The following is an 18,885-nucleotide window of genomic DNA, read 5'->3' as shown; positions in this document are numbered from 1 at the left end:
CAGAAAAAAAGCCCTTAGGGAACGTACTGCCATCAATGGATAAATCACACTCATGATAGTATCCTGTACTCGGGCTGTCAGTTGTGAGGAATTCAACTAAAACACTGCATTTTAATGATTTTAAACTATGTTCATTTTTACCTATTTGTCATCCCTTCCTATAACTGCATATGATGCAAGATCAAATGGCATTGCTACAGTTTATTAAGGAAACATTTAGGCTTGCAGGGCTCTGATATGACCGTCATCTTCCCGACTGCTATTTCCAACCTCCAGTATGAAAAAGTAATGGTGAACACAAGCTTCCTCCAAATGGAAAACATCTTATACCAGACAGACCTGGATGACTTTGTGACGTATTACACCTAATGGTCACACCTGTAATCATAGGTTCTATAACATGTTGAGATTTTACATTCGCACACAGCAGGACTTTGGATCATGCAGTCATTTGGGGTAATAACTTGTGAGATACTGTCCAGAAGATTGTGGAAAGGATACAGAATATGGCATCCAGCAACCCTGGGAAGGGGAGGAATACAATTCAGCCAAGGGATGTAACTTACAGTAGTAGTAGTTAGGAAGAGGAATGATGGTACAGTCACAGAGAATGGAGCTTATAGCTTGAGTTGGTGGTCTGCAAAGCTCTTTCAGACATGAAATTATCACAGCTGTAAAGAGGCTAGGGAGATGTAGGTAGTGGTCTGAGTGCCAGGCTTTAGACTGCTATGCTAGTGATCAACATTCTAAATGTCAATCACTAATTTACAGTTCCAGGTGGCTTAGCATTAGAACTATTAAAATTATGCTATCTTGGGGATATTTTTTCCTTGCGATAATTTGATCTCAGAGTAGGGGATGTGGTTAGGCTACACTCCATGTCGTGAGGTAAAGGGCACATGTTCCTCTGTTAAAATATTTCTAGTCTGAATTGCGTATCACAGTTGATTCTGATAGATAATGACCGATGCTGTGTGAATTGATGAGAGCTCTGAAGGATTTCATTAGGATGTTGATGGCACTTTGGGTCGTGCAGCATGTTGTAGATGCTACAGATAGGAGACATCACACTGATCTTTGTAGGATGGGAAACTAACTTGACAGAGGGTTGTAAAGTGTTACACTTATCTGACAAAGCTTATACTGATGAGAAAATATCATCCCCGGAGGGGAGAGTGGAGTCATTTGCACAATGCAAGTGCACCATATCAGTGAGACCGGCTTGCGGGATATGGCATGGGCTGTGACTTCTTTAAGGAGAGGAACAGTAGAGCATGATACCCAGTGTCCAAGTGTGGTGGTAATATGATGGTGGATGGCGGTAGCAGTTAGGAACTAGCAAAATATAGCAGTGAGTTTATAATGATGGGAGAGTGCTGCACCTATTGGATGTTTATTTGCATATGGCAGGAGTAGGGCTCGTACAGTAAGTTGGGGGTTGTCAAGTTTACATGCAGGACATTTCAAAATGGTAGGGCTTGCAACATGCAACAAGTTAAGATGGTACAGATTTGTGGGTTGATAAGGAACATGGATACTTTTTGGGAAGCATAGCAGGTCACAGCTCTATTATTAAACCTTCTAAGGTTCATAGGTAGCTACTAGGCTATCAGCCCGAGGGCCTACATAAACCTAGCCAACAAGGTTCCCTGGCTTACACCACCCAAGAAAGTTATTTTCCTATGCCATTGTTGAGCAGAGACACAGAAGTGATCCCCGGGGTGTATTTCCTATTTCCCATCCACTCATCAAGATTTTTCTTGGCGTGCTAATGAAGAACTTTGCTTGACATAGATGGGTAGCCTGTTCCAGAATAAGGGAAGTCTCTGGGTCAGGAATCTATCCCTCCAGCATGTCCTGTTTATTGTGGTGACAAGGTTAGGTCCCTAGAGCATGTAGCTCGGGGGGATTGGGATTTCTTTAGGTGTAGCATGTCCAACAGCTCTGGGTTTGACATAGCTTTATATGTTAGGCAAAGATCATCTCGGAGTAGGTGATATGCTACAGAGTAAAGCTGGAGTTTTTTGAGAAGGTCAGTGTAGGGGATCTGTTTGAGGCCAGTAATCCTCTTTGTGAGGTACGTCTGTGGCCTTTCCAGCTGCTTTAGATGTCTTGTGAGGTACATTCCAAAAGGGGCATTGTACTCTATAATGGGTCTAATGAGTGTTGAGCAGAGGGGAACAATGACCTCTTTTTTCCTGGATGAGAACCCTTTTATGATGAGGTGTGCCATGTAGAAGCACTTCCTGACTACTGTGGCGATGTGACTATCAAAGTACAGACTACTGTCCACCTGGGTCCCAAGGTCTCTTATGACTGCTGTCTATGTAGTAGTTCATGGGTACAGAGTTTTTACCAAAGGGGATGACCATGCACCTTTTGGCATTGAGTTTGAGGCCATGGCTTTGACACCAGGCATCTTTCTCACTGAGGCCCTTCTGTAGGATTTCCACATCATTTGGGGACACGACTATGGCTCCTAGTTTGCAATCATCTGCGAACTTCATTAACCAGAGGCCTTCTGTGTTAGCCTGACTTCAGAAAAGTAGATACCAAACAGGAGAGGTCCCAGGACTGAACCCTGTGGTAATCCACTTGTTAATGGTTTGAGGTCAGATTTGGAGTGTGCAACTTTTACAATGTGGGTTTTGTCGGTGAGCCAGTTGGCAACCCATCTTGTGATGTAGGGATTTATAACTAGTTTAGTGAGTTTAGCTATAATTCCAGAATGGGGGATGGTGTTAAAAGCCTTGGCGAGGTCAAGATAGGCTGTGTGAACCACCTTACCCTCATCTATGGCTTTGGTGACTGCCTCAAAGAAGTCGATCAGGTTCAGGAGGCATGATCTGCCTTTCACAACTCGAACTGGGTGGGATCCAGAGTTTGGAGGTTACCATTGTCTTTGTTTATGAGTTCCATGATGATACATTCCATTGCCTTGCAAACCAGGCTTGTCAGGCTAATAGGGCGATAGTTCCCGGGATCACTGGTGGCTCCCCCTTTATAGAGTGGGATAACTGTTGCTGTATGCCATTCAGTGGGCACAAAGCCTGATGTGAGGCAATGATTGAACATGGTGCTTAGGTGGGCAGCCAGTTCGTGTAAAATTTATTTATTTATTTATTTAATTTATTTATTTTATTTAACATTTGTTGACCAGGAAAATGCAGCCTGGGACGTTGTCCAGTCCCATGGATGCATTTTTTGCTTTAGAGAGTGCAGTTTTTACCTGCATAGTTGTGATTACAGGGACTCTGCATTCTTCCTGTATAGATATGGGCCCTTCAGGGGTGGGGGTGGGGGGGTAAAGTTAGCACTGAACTTATCTGCCAGGATGTTGGCAATATCAGTTGGTTCTGTAATTTTTGTGCCGTTGTGCTGTAACTCAGAGCAGATCTGGGTGTTGTCATTGAGATTCTTGACATAGCTATAGAATGCTTTGTGGTTGTCCTTAGAATCAGTGGTGATTTTGTTTTCGTAGCTAGCTTTGGAGGATCTTATAAGGGATCTCAGCTTCTTACTGAGGCTGACCAGGGAGCTCCTCCACTCATGGGATTTTACTCTCTTTTGCAACAATTTCTTCCTTCTGTTGTACAGTTTGTTTATGGCAAGGGACCACCAGATTGGCTTCTTTTTTTTTTTTTTTTGGAGGATAGCATCTTGGTTCTGTCTGGGATAGCACGATCCATGCACTCGTGTAAGTGCTTATAGAGTGTGTAGGATTCAGCAGTTGTAACTGCATTGTCCATCTGCATGGGTGTCATGAAGTTCGCCACTTCTGTCTTAAGAAGCATGAAGTTGGCTTTGGATAAATTTTTTACCATAGTTTCCTTAATGGGGGGATGGGGGCGGGATGTGGATATCAAAGGTGATGAGCTTATGGTCGGATCGGACCTACGAGGAGTTGACTTCAGGTGTGGAATACTGGTCACTCATGTTGGTAATGACTAGGTCTAGGATACTGTTGCCCCTGGTGGGGGTGTGGACAAGTTGATCCAGAAATTAGCATCAATGTCAACAGAAAACAAAATAGGTATTTGCAAAGAGGCAAACCCCACTTTGTGTCTAAAACCCCTTTCCTTAAATATGCTAATTCCATAGTCCCACAGCTGTGTGTGTGTGTGTGTGTGTGTGTGTGTGTGTGTGTGTGTGTGTGTGTGTGTTTTCACAGTTTCAAGGCTCTCAATTATAGGTCTAGCAATTACAACAGGGAGCCATTTCCCAGGCAAGAAAATATTGGAGTGTACTTTCTATATTATAAGATTAATAATACACAGACACATGCATTTACTGACAGGCATTTTTTTTCATTTAGTCTTTCCAGCAACTTAAATGTACTTTCCTGAACTCATAAATTCATTCAGTCATGTTTTAACTTAATCCAGTATCCCTTCTACTCTAGTACAGAAATCCAGTTTCATACAGTTTTTCAGCAAATAAGCACTACTCCATTTAGACCTTCATATATACTGTTGCAGAAATATGTCTCTTTTTAAATTGTATATATTTTGTAGTTTCTGTAATCCGAATCAGCCAAATAAATAAAAAGTCAGTGATGTATACTTTACTTTCATTACAGCCCACCTCTTCTTCCTATACTTCCATAAATATAGTTTTAATATTTTGAATATTTCTAAATAAGAATACAGTGACACAAAGAATTTTGAGTACATTTTTTTTTATTCTGGCTTGTTCATATATTCAGGCAAACTACGTGAACAAACACTTAACCATACTCTACGGCACTCCTTATTGTGCTGTTGTAAACATGGACTAGAACATATGGGATTTTTGAAGTCAATACTCTTAGAAGATGGATCAGTAGGCTATCAATTTTCAGAAATATGTGTGTAACGACTAAACTTTAGTTTAGTATCAGCTACAGTACCTACATTTGCACAGGCACTGTACATCCAACAGTTTTATTAGTCATTGTGTTGCACAGAATTTGATGTTCTTTGTTGAAAGGTCCATAGATCTAGACTTAGCAGTGTTAAATAGTCCATTATTTTTAAATTCTAACTATATAATGTGTCCAGGATCTGTAGTTATTTAGCTCTCTTACTAAGCAACTTTTAAGCTATAGTTTGGTCTGGGTTCACCGCAGAATGCTGAAGGTAAATCTCTGAATATACGTAAGAGCAAAATTAACTGCAAGGTTACTCAGCCTTGTTGCTTCCTTTTTGTGAGGTAACATGACCTGAGCCAGGATACTGGGGTGTATGTGGCACACAAATGTATACAAGAAATGCAGAATGCTTGGCGCACTGAAAACATGAGTCAATGTTTAAGCTCAATGGATTGGGATTTATGGCTTTTTTGAATACTAATGAATTTGCATTCAGTATTATTTGCATTCAGTATTATCAATGGGATGTGCTCACTCTTATCAAAGGCTCTGGACATTTCTAGGCAGATTATAGCATGATTCCATTTTTTGTCCAGTATTTTGCTAACGTTATCAATGCTGTTGCACTTTTCTAGGTAGATTATGCCTTGTTTACATTTTTTGCAGAATTTTGATAACTAAGTGTAGAAAACATGTATTCTTGTTATTGATGCCCCATCCATATGAAATCCTTGCCACTAGGGTCAATTAATACGAATTAATATAAATCTTTAACCAATAAATCCAGTGTTCACTTTTCTATTAATTTAGCCAAGTCATTTGACCCATTAATAGGTCTGTAAACATTTCTAGCATTCCTGGCTTCCAAATAAGTCCTTACATATGGCTATCAGTCCTGCAAAGGGCAAACTGGCAGGGCCAGATTTCCTCAGCAGTGGGCAGCCACTCTTTGTAAACCTTCCACTATCACAAACTTAAGGAGAAAACACTGTCCATCCAAGAATTTCTTCAAGATAAGTAAAGGTCAAGTAGTGTCTTGCCTGAGCCTTCCAAGTGCTGTTTATTACTTGAAGTCATTATTTTGATTCTGAATTTCTATGGAAGTGAATGTTGATAGCTTTTGTTTTATTTTTAGTAAATAGTTATGACATTTAAATGTAGTTCATGATAGAATATTGAGGGTTATAGTAATCTTTGAGAATATTTGTAAAATGTGGAATTCAAATTGATTTGCATGACAATATCAAGGGTTACACCATTTCCTAAGAAACAAGAGATAATGAGAGAGCTCTACCATAATTATTTCTCATAACAATCAACTCAAAGTCTTATTTTGTTCATAGGTTCATATTTGGTTTCCAATGTATCATTCCAAAAGGCATTTTAAACCTAGCCAAGCTTACCCCTAATTTATCAAAATATTGCTGATGTGTCAATACCTCAAGGAATTTTATGGTTATGATATATAATAATCATTACGCCCTGGCAAACATGTAGCATTAACTAAAATCTGCCATTTAAATTCTTCACATTTGTTCAAATGATCTTCAATAACAAAAACCCCTGCATCACTACTGATCTGTAATGATTCTATGTTCATCAACCCAGTTTTAAAGCTAACATTTTATAATGCTAGCTGATAAGTTAAGTATCTTTGATGTATTTGTTAAAATTTTTGATTGATTAAATAATTTAATTGATTTTATTGGACTGATGGGGTTCTATGTAATTGTGTTAAAGTTCCTTTTGTAATGCTATGGGAACAAAACGCTGAACTATTTCTATTAAATTATGTTGTTTTCGAATAACAATTTGAGTTGTTTTTTTGGGTGTCACAGGATTTGCAAGTCTTCTTAGCAAACTACACTGGACCCCCCCCCAAGAGGTTGAGACATATGCACACACACACAGAAGCCCACATGCACATAGGAGCCCAAAGTCAGCAATGTAGCTAGGTCAGTGTTGGCAAACCTATGACACGCGTGTCAAAGTTGACAAGTCGTGACATCTTGGGAGAGGTGACACAGCAGCATTTACCAACACCTAAGTTACCAAAAAACTGCTTTTGCATTCATTGCGCGTGAGAAGTGCATTGAATTATTTTGTGCCAGGAGCCACTTCAACAACACTGCTGCAGAGGTAAGGAAGTTATTTACCTCAAAGACTATTTCAGTATACTGTCTCAATACAGTCTACAAAGGGCAGTGTTGACATTGTTTTCTCTTTGTGGTTGCACTTCTGCCAAGGGCAAGTAGTCTGCATGTCTAAGCGTATGCTGTTTTACATTCCTCTCAACTGCCCCTCTTAATCCCTTCTAAAGCTGGTGCATTTTTACACTTAATAATGACAATAATTAGATTTATAGACTCATTTTACTTCAGGAAATGCATATTAATTCATATTAATTTTTTTCTGTCAGTGTCTCAAATTAATAGTGCTAGAAGTTTTAAACTGTCCATGACTCTTATTTCTAGATTTATCCCTGATTCTGTTGAGATTTATTCCTGATGTGTTGAGAGCCATGACATTTTATTTTTATTTATTTATTTAATTTATTTTTTTTGTTGGGGGGGTGACATGCAAGCAGAGTCAAGTTAGGCATTTTCCAAATTTCTGACACGCCAAACCCAAAAGGTTCCCCATCACTGAGCAAGGTGCAAAGTGTTAGCAGGTGCAATGGCCACTGGATCCATCCTCATGGTTAAGTGCTTATGTCATCAAACTTGAGTGCTGTAGTGCTTGTTCCCTGTGTGGTCTACAATGTAGTAACAGCTTACTACAGTTTAAAACAAAAAAAGATTCCTTTTCTTTTTTTTTTTTTAAATTAAAACCTGAGTGCTGTAGCACTGTGTGGGGGATGAACTGTGCATTTGTAGCAAGTAGTTTGCTACAGTTTAAGAAAGACAAAAGGATTTGTTTCTCATATTTTTTTTACTAAAATGTGAGGAAGGTTGGTCGACAATGAATCACCATAATGTGAAAGTATTTTGTGCGAGGCAGCTCACCAGGATGTATAAGGGCCTGATTTAAATAGGTCACTTCCATAGACTAACATATTTACATGCCACGTCTTAAGTTCTCACTGCCCAGTAATGCAGCTCTGTGCTGCTGGATGTCATGATGTGAATGAATCAGGAATCCTTTGCCTACTATGTAAGGCCACTTGCTCAGCTTCGCATAGTAGGAAACCTGTCTATATGAATACCACTCCAAATCTGTTTTGCTTCAGAGCCTGTCACTTGTTTGATCCATTCTGTTGCTGCCAAAAGCATAGCTGGCTCAACCAGCACCTTGTGATGGTCCCAGTAACTTATACCTCACCCCGTCAACTCTTTAGAGCAAAAAAAAAATGGACTTCTGCAAAGCTTGCAAAATGCTTTCCACAGACAGAACAGTACCTGCTCCATGCCACCCCAACACTTCAAGTGAAGAGCAAAAAGCAAGCCCATTCCTTCTACTGGCACACCAACCAGGTGGTCAGATGCAATAAATACCCCCTGCCCAGACATTTAGGCCTTTTAAACTGTAGCAAACTGCTTGCTATAAATGTAGCAAAGCAGTGATATGGCATTCAGGTTTTAGTTAAGAAAAAAATTCATTTTAAATGGTAGCAAACTTTGCAACAGTTTATACCCTGCACAACACTCTATAGCACTCAGGTTTTAGTAAAAAAACAAAAACGGTACCCAACTGCTTGCTATAGTTTAGACCCAACACTGAGGTCTCAGGATTGACCACAAATGCATCTAGATTTTAAAAGATGGTATTGCACTAATGAATAATCAGAATGGTGGATGGCTGATTGCTCCCCCTAACACTTTGCGCCTAAGGCAGTTGCCCCTCCTGCCTGTCCTAGCTATGATACTGATTGCCACAAACTATTTTGCCTCTTATTGATGAATCTTACAACTTAATGAATTCACAGTCTTTATTTTGAGCCTTTAATTTAGTAACTGTAGTCTCTGTAAGATCTTGTGCCATTCTAAAGAACAAATGGTTAATAAATGCCAGCTGCTTTCCAGACTCACAATAATTCCTGAACTTCTGTTTAACTGCCAACTTTCTGTCTTTCTCTTTCTCAAGAAAATTAAATGAATGAAATATCTTCAAGGTTTATTTATGGTGATATAAGAAATGTAGGGTGCAGTGTATCTTTTTTTTTTTTTTTTTTTTTTTTTTTTTTTTTAGTTCTTCTCCTTACAGTGAATAATAAACTGAGTTTCTAGGTCCAAGCTTCTAGTTTTCTGCTAAATGTCCCTGCAGAAAAAAATTCCTGATAGTTGCAGCTGGAGCATTTTTCCCTGAATAATTATACTGCTGTGCTTACAGATACATACATTTTTGAAAATAAATATATTTCTTCACTTCTTCAAATATTCTTCATATTGTAATTTTGAGATTTATTAAATTTTGATTATATAAACAAATAATAATGCCCGACAGGGTGAGTGATATTTAGGAAATAACACCTGACAGAGGTGTTGTGAGGCATTATTGTGTTTAGACAATATGCTATTAAATTGCTTTATATTTGCTCTTTTATTAATATATACAATTTTATATTTTTGAAGTAAAATAGTTCCTCAGCCTAACATTTCAATGCTGCCGTAGTATATGTAATTGTAGTTTTAGAAAGTGTTTTACATCCAAAATGTAAGTTATGTAAGTATTTAATGTCAGCACATGTGCACACTTGCATACACACACACATACAAAATGTGCCCAGCAATTACAGCCACTTTCTTGACTGATCGTACCACCTCACCTGCCATTGTGGTCAAATGAATTTAAATAAAATATATACATTCCAACTTCCCCCAGCTGGCCCTGATTTTGCAGAATGTCCCTGATTTGTGTTCTTTATTTTCTGATAAATCATTGAGGATTATAGTTAGCAATGACACCAGACATTATAGTTTCATACATATTGTTCAAATAATGTATGTTGATGAAAAGCATTTTCAGATCTGAATTCTTGAGGAAAGAAGTTGAGAGGTATGCACTCTCCGTCTTTCTTACTATCTCTCTCTTACACACACAAACACACACACACACACACACACACACACACACACACACACACACACACACACACACACACACACACACACACACACACACACACACACATATATATACACACACACACACACACATATATACACACACACACACACACAGGCATTCTCTCTCACAGATTTTTTTTGTTTGTTTAATTTTCTTTTCACCTCACTAAACACATTTTTTTTTTATTATTTGAGGGATTTTTTTAATTTACCTTTTTTATTATTTTACACTTGCTAAAAGCAAAGTTATATTTAGAGAGTGTAAAAATGGTGGCCGATTATTGTTTTTTTTTTTTTTTCTAAGCTTCACAGCAGCTTAAATGCTGCTGTGAAGTGGTGAACTTGTTTTTTATTGGGCTATATCTGTTCATTAACTCATTAATACCTATGTGGTGTGGAATGTCACACCTCTAGGAGCCTACACACCTTGCATTCCAGAGCATTTTCTGAAAAAATAAACATAAAAGCATAAGAGAAACAAATCTAAATATTTTGTGAACAATAAAAGCTATTAAAACCATACAAATAGCAATATTATCAATAAGAAGTGTTCTTTACTGTGATAATAGTCAATGCATTCATATTATTTTCCATAAATACTTTTATTTTAAAATGTTCACAGACTCCAAATTATATTTTTCCAAAACTTTCACAAACACATTTTCATATCTTGAAAATTATACAGCCTAAAAAATATATTGTTAGAACATTTTGTTGACTAGACATACATTTTCACATGACAACAATACATTCTTTGATAAGTTTATGTTTATTGAGCTATTTACATAAATACGAAAACATATGTTTAATTGTATAATTAGCAATACATATAATACTGGATAAATATCTCTCAGGATGTGCAACTTACAGTGTAAATATTAAAGACATGTTTCTTCAACATCTAAGGTTTCATCTGCTATCATGCACCAGTTTGTAAGTCACCTAGATTTTGAAGTAGTTCGCATATATGGAAATATTGCTTATTTTCATACTAACAAACAACTAGTAATACTCCCATTATATTGTAATATAAACCAGCATTTTCAATGAATTGTCCTATCTCCCACAATAATGTTTTACACCATGCACCTCAGTAACATGTAGGACTCTTGGTTATAAAAATATAAACATAAATATGAAATTATGAATAATACGTGGCAAAGACAAATTTCTCCACTGCAGGATATTCCAGATTAACACTCTTAGTGCCATTTTGTTAATAACTCTTTGTCCTTTCTACTGCTGCCTATTATTAGCTGGCCACTCACTTATTTCAAGAAGATTCACCCAAAAAGTTTTGGACACCATAAAGATGTATGTGTGTGAACTGGAAGTATGCAAAAAAAGGTGTTTAAGGCATGAATAAGTTAATACCCTGTTGGTATATGCTGATTCTTCAGTAAGGATGATGATATTTGTTTTGCCCACTGTCTAACATGTATTCAGTGCAACATTCAGTGTCTTCCATGCACTGTCTTCTGACAAATATGGGTCTGGATTTGTATGTATGCTAAAGAAATGTTAGGGGAATTAAATGCAAGTTGCACGATACTGCTTTTGTTTACCTCAAAAGAGCAATAAACTTAAAACGCAGAAAATATAGAATCTACAAAACCATTGTTTTCTGAATTAGGCTATGAGGTATTTACTATGTACCAGAAAACATCCTCTTCCAGAGTTTCTTTTGTTTTTTGAGAGTGAAAATAAATAATTAGTTGAATGGTAGGCCCAGATTGAATAAAATGATCATGCCCTTCTGTAATCTAATTTTAGATAAACACTACCTTTAATGCTGCTGTAAATGTATTCTTTATGCTCTCTTTTCCCACCTTGAATTAAACATCTTGGGTTCTTGTGAAAAAATATATTTTTCTCTCTGAACCTTACAGGTATACTGATTTCATTCACATGCTTAGGAAAAGGGTTCATATTTAATGCTGTTTATTTATTGGTTCAAATCCGTTTCTCCCTAATTGGATCAGCCTGGTCTCTGCTGCAGCTAAATTTAGAAGTTTGGTATCTGAAACTGTTCTTCTTTAAAATTAAGTATAGCAGATTTTTGAGGTTTTGAGAAGGAAACTAATTTTCAGGTATGGCTCAGGTATACCATAGGGTACATGCAGGACTCAGGTATATCTTAGGATACAGCATGACTCGGGTCGGATATACTTTAGGATACAGGCATGGCTCAGATATACTTTAGGGTACAGACATGACTCAGGTATACCTTAGGATACAGGCATGACTCAGGTATACCTTACGATGCAGGCATGGCTCAGGTATACCTTAGGATACAGGCATGACTCAGGTATACCTTAGGATATAGGCATGACTTGGGTATACCTTAGGGTACAGACATGACTTAGGTATACCATAGGATACAGGCATAACTCAGCTGTATCTTAGGATACAGGCATGACTCAGGTATACCATAGGATACAGGCATGACTCAGGTATACCTTAGAATAGAGACATGACTCAGGTATACCATAGGGTACAGACATGACTCAGATATAATTTAGGATACAGGCATGACTCGAGTATACTTTAGAATACAGATATGACTCAGGTATACTTTAGAATACAGACATGACTCGGGTATACCTTAGGATACAGGCATGACTCAGGTATACCTTACGATGCAGGCATGGCTCAGGTATACCTTAGGATACAGGCATGACTCAGGTATACCTTAGGATAAATGCATGACTCAGGTATACCATAGGGTACAGGCATGACTCAGGCATACCTTAGGATACAGGCATGACTCAGGTATACCTTAGGATACAGACATGACTCAGGTATACCACACGATACAGGAATGACTCAGGTATACATTAGGAAACAGACATGACTCAGGTATACCATAGGATACAGGCATGACTCGGGTATATCTTAGGATACAGGCATGACTGAGGTATACCTTAGGATACAGACATGACTCGTGTATACCACAGGATACAGGCATAACTCAGGTATATCCTAGGATACAGACATGACTCAGGTATACTTTAGGATACAGACATGACTCAGGTATACCTTAGGATACATGCATGACTTAGGTATACCATAGGATACAGGCATGACTCAGGTATATCTTAGGATACAGGCATGACTTAGGTATACATAGGATACAGGCATTACTCAGGTATACCTTAGGATACAGGCATTACTCAGGTATACTTGAATGAAAAAACAGCACACAAAAACTTGAAATAAAAAACACTGCCACAGCAGCTGCAGAGTATAAAACCAAGAAATTTATTCTATGATAACTTTAAGCGCTTTTCATTTGCTGACACACAAACGTCTTCAGAAGTGAAGTATGAAGGTACAAACCACTTTTAAACAAACCAGTAGTCAAACTACCCAATCAGTTACAATGTTAGCCACGCAAGGGTCTATTAAAGAGATACACCTTCATAAACATTACTGATTTAGGACGTACTAGCTTACATTGAGTCATACAACTAAACTAAACATACTGTGACAGCACAAAATAATATATGGATGTTGTAGAGAATATATACACTTGTATAACAATGTCAAAAATATATCTAAAATAAATCAAGACACATAACAAGCTAGTGATTGCTACGTACTATAAGCATGAAGAATCATTACAAAATTAAAAGCTAGACATAAAAACTAGTATAACACTTTTTACTTTTCTGGCTTATTCAGTGTGACATCTCTGCAAACTTCTCAATTTTAAAATACTACTAATAGAACAAGTTTCGTTAAGTCCTGGATAATTATAGGCATTAAGCTTAATTTGCCAGAATAATTCTAATTCTTCAAGTTTTAGGGGTATAGGTCCTCCCCTAATATCTTGTGATACTTGATCTATAGCCATGAACTTGAATTTATGATCTACATTCCACTGAATATGCTTAGCTAAAGCATTGTCCATTTTTCTTCTACCTATATCATACTGATGTTCATACATTCTATCACGGAGCCTACGCTCCATTTTGCCAATATAAAATGCAGGACAACATTGGCATTTAGCTAAGTAAACTACTAACTTAGAATTACAGTTGAACCTAAATTTAAGCTTAAAGTGTATACCATTAATGGCAAACCAATTTGCTACCTCGACAAACTTACAGAAGTTACAATTTTCACATTTATTCATACCAGTTATTCTAGGGATACTGTGACGTTGTTGTTCCAACAAATTCTTCAGGTTCTTACCTCTCCTAAATATTACTTTGGGTGAGCTACCTAGTTTGTTAAATAACATTGAGTTAGTCCTAAAAAGTTCCCAATTTTTCTGAATAATCTTAATGCAAAGATGGCTTTGCAGACTGAATGTGATAGTAAACCTTAATTGGAAGTCATGAACACATGGATCTATTGACTCAACCACATTAGGTGTTGCCACAAAGTTAGACCCACCAGTCAGTTCATATGCTGAAACCTTAACTGCCAAGATCGGTTTATAAAACTGGTTAGATTTTTTCAAGCTGACTTCCTCAATTAAGGAGTCTAGTAGGGTCTCAGGGTAGCCACTGTGTAAAAAAAAACTTTTTAAGAAACAACATTCCTCTCCAGAGTCTTCATCATGGTTAACTATACGTGAGGCCCTTACTAACTGACCCCTAATAACTGACCATTTCTGAAAATGTCAGTGGCAACTAGAAAAATGAAGGAATGAGTTAGAATAGGTACTTTTCCTATGTATTTTAGCTGTAAAGCAACCCTGAGTCCTATTCTTGACTAACCAAATATCCAAATAAGTTATAGCTTCTGTGTCAAATGTTGATGTAAATTCCAAAAACTGTGTGGATTGATTAAACAATTCTACCACGTTCCTACTGACTTCACAATCTCCATTTAATAATATGAAGATATCGTCAAGGTATCGTGTGTAAAATACCAAAAGGTTCCTAAGATTCTCATTTTTAAACACAAATTCGGATTCCCAATAAGCCATTACTAAATTTGCTATACTGGCCCCACACGGGGAACCCATAGCAACCCCTACTTTTTGCAAATAAAACTCATTATCAAACATAAAAAAAATATTAGATAGTATAAGGTCAAGTAGTTCTGTCTCTAAGGAGGTTTCAGCTACTGGGGCTCCATGTTTGTTTAACATGAAACCTACCTACTCGATACCTAAATCATGGGGGATACAGGTGTAAAGGTATTTCACGTCAATAGTGAGAAAGTTGTAATTTTCATTGTACTGCAAGTTGTCAATTTTCCCCAAAGAAGACCAGGAATCCTTACATATTTGGTTCTCAAAAAACAAATATTTCTGGAGAATCGCATCAACTACCTTAGGACAAGAATATGTGGGTGAACCACGACCATCTACTAGGGGTCTCATAGGTGGATTTAGTAGGTCTTTATGTATTTTAGGAATACCAAAAAGATATGGGAATTTTGGATAAGATGTTGACATATAATTAAATAAATTCTGTTCAATCCTTCCTTCTATATACATATTGATACAGTTTTTATTGAGGCTATAAGCTTTATTAACCTCCGAATGTGAGCTTAATTCGTATGCGCTGTTAGATAATAGCATTTTCATACGTTCAATATAGTTGCTGTTGTCAAATACTACTAAACCTCCTCCTTTGGCTGGTTTACATACACGGGTGTCCTGTGACTTAATGTACTCTAAATATTCACGTTCATCCCTGACTACATTATGTGAACATTTGCTTCTACAACCACTCCTAACTGCTTGTCTGATATCTAATTCACAAAGTTGTTCAAACATTTGTAAAACTGGATGTAATGGTGGATTGAATGTACTAGGTGTGCGAAACCTATCCACACCCGATACATTCATGACATCCCCAAACATCAAATGAAGGTTCAACTTCCTAGTGAAGGTTTTAATATCAATGACAGTTTTTACCAAGTCCAATTGCTGTGTAGGGACATATGTATGTCCCTTTGCTAAAAAGTCCACAATATCAGGAGAAATAACCACTGAAGAGAAATTGTAAACTTTAAAGTCTCCCTCCTTGTTATTAACAATGACAGGGCCAACTAAGTCTGAGACAACCTGGCAATGGGAGTCTGTCAAAGTTGGTATTAGCTCTTGAGTTGTACCACCTAGTCCATGGAGTGCAACTGGGCTTAAATATTCTTCAACAAGGCAGAGTGGACCAGTTAAGTCTTGTGTTTGTTGAATTTCAATTTGCTTTTGTTCGATTGGAAATTCTTCTCTTGCTTCGGTCTCGCTCCTGTATGATTGGCTTGCCAAAAATTCTGATTTTGGTTTTGGTTATTTTGATGACTACTGTTTTGGCCATTACTATATTGCCCCCGAGAACAATTTTGTAGTCTCTCACTCCTCCGAACTTCAGTGAAACTAGTAGAACTAGTATTATCACCATTACAATTGGAGGCATCCATGTGGGTATTATCAAAATGTACCCCGACGTTGTTGGCATTCTGATTAAATTGGTTACTGTTATTGCTACTGTCTAAATTTAGACTTGAATTACTGTTCTGATGTGAAAAAGGTGTATGGCTTTTCTGCCAAACTTCTGTTGCAGAAGGAACTGGATATGCTGCATCTTGGTTGTACGCCTTACAGTCACGTTCTAATTTTTTAATCTTGTTAGTTTTAAGTTTGAGCATATAATGGTCAATACTTAAAAATAATCCACTGTATTCAAATTTGTAACGTGAAAACTCAAGGTCAGCCTTAATATTGTTGTCAAAATACTGTTGTCAAGTTCAGTAACTGTATTACATAAATTATCGACCCAAATAGTGTAATGTTTGACCATGAGCTCTAATAACTTAAAGCCCTGCCGGTCAAACAACACAATGAGCTCTTTATGGAAATCAGACTCATTTTCGAGTCCTGTAGGGTACTGATGGCATCGCAAACCCTTTGGAACTACCTTCCATGCCAAACATTCATGGAAATATGAAATTTCCAATTGTAATTTCTTTAACTTAATAAGGTGACTGTCGAGAGTTTTTAATTTAGTAACTATGTCAGGAAAATCACTGACATTACCTCTGTCAGTCGATTGTCCTCCTTCACTAGCAAAAGAAGACCAAGAAAAAGAAAAAACATCCGTAATCCATGCTGACAATGATGGACATCCAACAGTGTTGTCTGGTGTATTATTGGAACTCACTCACCCACCGGTTGGTGCAGGCACTTGTGGATTTGCTGAACCCCTTGCATCCTCTAGCAGTAGCTGGTTATTCGACAAGGACAAAACCGGCCTCAACACCTCTGTTGTTACTCTATTGGCAGTCAGAATTCTATCTGTTGATACCTTGTCGACAACAGTTTCCTGCAAGTTCTTTTGAATTGATTCAGCATTTGTAAACAATGATGAATTCAAAAAATAAGTAGTCCCCAGGCTGCCACTACTCACCGGGGACCAAGAAAGCCGACTAGCAGCAAGTGAAGGTGGGATTAAATCCCTAATTGCACGTTGGTTACTGTCAAGCCAGTCGAGTCTAGTAAATATAGACTCTATTTTGTTAAATAAAGACACCAATGAGTTGTTAGCTACCGTTGAATTATTTGACTCGGTACTAATGGCTTCATTAAGACGATCCGCTCCCAATAATTCCAGTGCCTCTCCTGGTGTAAAAAGACTCTGACTAGCTGCCAGGCCAGATGCCATGACAAACTTGAATGAAAAAACGGCACACAAAAACTTGAAATAAAAAACACTGCCACGGCAGCTGCAGAGTATAAAACCAAGAAATTTATTCTATGATAACTTTAAGCGTGTTTCGTTTGCTGACATGCAAACTTCTTCAGAAGTGAATTATGAAGGTACAAACCACTTTTAAACAAACCGGTAGTCAAACTACCCAATCATTTACAATGTTAGTCATGCAAGGGTCCAATTAAAGAGATACACTTTCATAAACATTACTTATTTAGGATGTACCAGCTTACATTGAGTCATACAACTAAACTAAACATACTGTGACAGCACAAAATAATATACGGATGTTGTAGAGAATATATACACTTGTATAACAATGTCAAAAATATATCTAAAATAAATCAAAACACATAACAAGCTAGTGAATGCTACGTACTATAAGCATGAAGAATCATTACAAAATTAAAAGCTAGACATAAAAACTAGTATAACACTTTTTACTTTTCTGGCTTATTCAGTGTGACATCATCTCTGCAAACTTCTCAATTTTAAAATACTACTAATAGAACAAGTTTCGTTAAGTCCTGGATAATTATAGACATTAAGCTTAATTTGCCAGAATAATTCTAATTCTTCAAGTTTTAGGGGTATAGGTCCTCCCCTAATATCTTGTGATACTTGCCCCGGGATTCATGAAGCTCGGTGCAAGGCTGGCATTAGGCTTGCGTCGATCGTGCGGCATATAGATGGCGCAGTAGCGCCATATGCATATTAATGAAGGTGTGCTGCTGCCACAGCCACGTGCATAGGAAACGAGCGCGAGTGCATGGGGCGTGTCGAAGTGCTGCATGGAGGCGTGGAAATGTCGGCTGTTGACGTGCAACCTAAAATGCTTGAATATTACAATCTGCCTGCAATAGTAATCACACCTGTCAGTGTCCGTGGATACTGAAACGTATGCAAAGCATGCAAGACAGTTCTTGCAAACACAAAATTAAGAAGCAAACATAAATGCACGTTAGCGAATATCGAGTCTCCATCCCTCAACAAATGACATTTAAAACCATGTGCCCGTATTCTAACGGTGTAGATAGTTATACCAAGTAGCAGTGAAACGCATCATGTTAGCGCACCGCCAATAGCTACGTCTAGCCCAATGGTCAGGGTTACCACCTGTCCCACATTGTGAGGGATAGTACACAGCTGGGCAGTTGTGTCCATACCAAAACCATTATAAATGTAAAATATCCTGCGACCGTATGACATAATTGTGTCCCACATTGCATGTAATAGTCACATACAATAGTTATTTCCGTATGTAACATACCACATGTTACAAGAAATAGAATAAGCAAGT

Source organism: Protopterus annectens, chromosome 8.part0 (assembly GCF_019279795.1).
Source record: "Protopterus annectens isolate FY-2018-M chromosome 8.part0, PAN1.0, whole genome shotgun sequence".
Lineage (NCBI taxonomy): Eukaryota > Metazoa > Chordata > Ceratodontiformes > Protopteridae > Protopterus > Protopterus annectens.
Note: the sequence above shows the minus strand (reverse complement) of the source record.